The following is a 2,218-nucleotide window of genomic DNA, read 5'->3' on the forward strand; positions in this document are numbered from 1 at the left end:
TACTAACAGAAGAAAATAAGAGAAGCTTCGTCTACACTTGCATCTTATACCGAGGTTATGCGTCTACACTAAGCTCGAAACACGGGTTGAATGCAAAAAGCCAGGTTTTTGAAAAAGGAGTTATATAACCTATTGAGAATTGAACCTATGTTCACGAAAAACTCTACAGATGTGGATTCAGTTACTGGAGCTAAATTAAGTGTAGATGCAGCCCTGCAAACGCTGGTTTTTTTATGAACCCGCATACTTTGAAACCCGGGTTCAACGAGCTGTGGACGTGGTAATATATATCGCAGTCAGAAAAAGAAGCAAATTGAAAGTACATCAATCTTTTATTTCCAACCTAAAACAATGAGACAGAAGGTTTGAATGCAACAAGCCATTTGAGCAATTGCGGTTACTAATTTGTAAAATGTATTGATATGATATGGAAGGCCAACTGCTGAATTCCATGGGTACCATCAGAACCAAATGCACGCTACTTGCCATCTACCTGAAATAAACAATTGTCAATATTATGTTATAAACAAATAAATATGAAAAAAATGCAAATTTCTGCTTGATACAACTTACATTTGAATGGGAAAAATCGGTTATAAAATATCTGCTATGTCTGACAAATAACTGACGAATCCTATAAAACAAAAAATATATTATCTTTAAAATAAAATTAACAATTCAATGATTTTTGGCAATCTTCCAATACAATATACATAGGTCCCTAGTAGGCCTACGCTAACACTAACTGAGCCAGACAACCTGATATCCATTCAAACAAAACTGAATTCGACATTAGATGTGAGATGCGTGAAAATGAGCCATAGGCTGGTTTTCCACGAGAAACAGATCAATCAAATTTATTTCCCTTTAGCCGTTTCCACAACAAGGGAGCGGCACTGTTGGACAGGACAGACACACATTTTCGAGTCTGTATTAATCAATTGTTTACTGTGACTGCGCAGTAATTAGTCAGAATTTTCAGGGAAATCCCCTACAAAAATGGCCCCACCACCCGAAGACCTGCACACAAATTTCTGTGTCAGAGCCAAAATTGAGGTAACGCCTGCGCTTTTACGCCTTTCTTGTGGAAAATCCTAGTTTAGTCATATTACGCAACGAAATCAATATTTCCTTATGCCAAATGATTATTCTCATAACAGTCTTTCATTTCAGGATTCAATAAGTCTCAGTATGTGGCACTAGTCCAATTACAATAATTTTCGAATTTGGTCCGCAGTTTACGATTAGGCCTAACTTGATGACGCAAATTCTAAGTCAACTCGTAATAGGGAGTACACATTCTATATTTCAAAATTGACAGGAGAACAAGATCTAATTACGTATGTTTTCAGATTTCGAAAGAACCCAATTATATTCCAGTAAAAGTCATCAAAATTAATAAGGTAAAAACGCTAGCTCATAAAATTAGTTTTGAAGTAGTACGAGAAACTGGGAATATCTCACTTATTTCCAATGCCATATAGACATATAAGGTATCATTCGATTCGTTTCTAGATGGGTTTTAATACTATTGGGTATTTGGATGACTGAACTGTCTATTCTACCTTAAATTCTTCCAAAACTTTGAGATTTCGCAGGCCCAAAACCGGCAAAATGACAAAATTACTTCCTGGTTTTTAGCGCCGCCCTGAGAAATTAATATGGCGAAAGTTGAGAAAACTGGAACATAGCTAAACGCTAAAACACGTATAATTTCGTTTTAGATATGTTTCGGTTCGAATCCCAAATACTTAATACCTTAAAACGTGACATAAGTCCGGGTGCCGTTCCGTATTCATTCAACACGCGCGCTCAACCGCGAAGCTATTTTTAGCGCAACAATCAATTTAACCAATAGAGACGCGCTACGTCATAACGTTCGACATGGTCGCATTTGCCTTTACTCGTACTGTCGTGAGTTTTACGAGTTTTATATTTTCTAACAATTTTTTTATGTGTTGTATATGTTGGTTGTTCTAGCATAAATTCATTTATATCTTTATATTTAACTAAATTGTGTGGGATTATCTTATCTAATTTATCTTGTTTTACTTTACTCCATATATTTTTGGTAGAAGAATAAGCAACCGAACTCTCAGGGTTGTAATATAAATTTCTTAAATATTGTTCTTTAGTATTAGGAGTTTTTTTACCTCCCATTTATATATCCTGAATTTTAACTTTATATTTCTAATATTGAATACTATCTAATTGTGAA

General features: G+C 35.0%; 1 long non-coding RNA gene across 1 annotated transcript; it reads right to left on the minus strand.

Annotated features, from left to right (window-relative positions):
- Positions 1-329: 329 nt before the first annotated feature.
- LOC141910233 (uncharacterized) lies at positions 330-1,595 on the minus strand. Its single transcript, XR_012619878.1, has 3 exons — positions 1,566-1,595; positions 574-634; positions 330-493 (listed from the first exon to the last, which is right to left on the minus strand). It is a non-coding gene; the product is annotated as an uncharacterized LOC141910233 (long non-coding RNA).
- Positions 1,596-2,218: the final 623 nt, after the last annotated feature.

Source organism: Tubulanus polymorphus, chromosome 8 (assembly GCF_964204645.1).
Source record: "Tubulanus polymorphus chromosome 8, tnTubPoly1.2, whole genome shotgun sequence".
Lineage (NCBI taxonomy): Eukaryota > Metazoa > Nemertea > Palaeonemertea > Tubulaniformes > Tubulanidae > Tubulanus > Tubulanus polymorphus.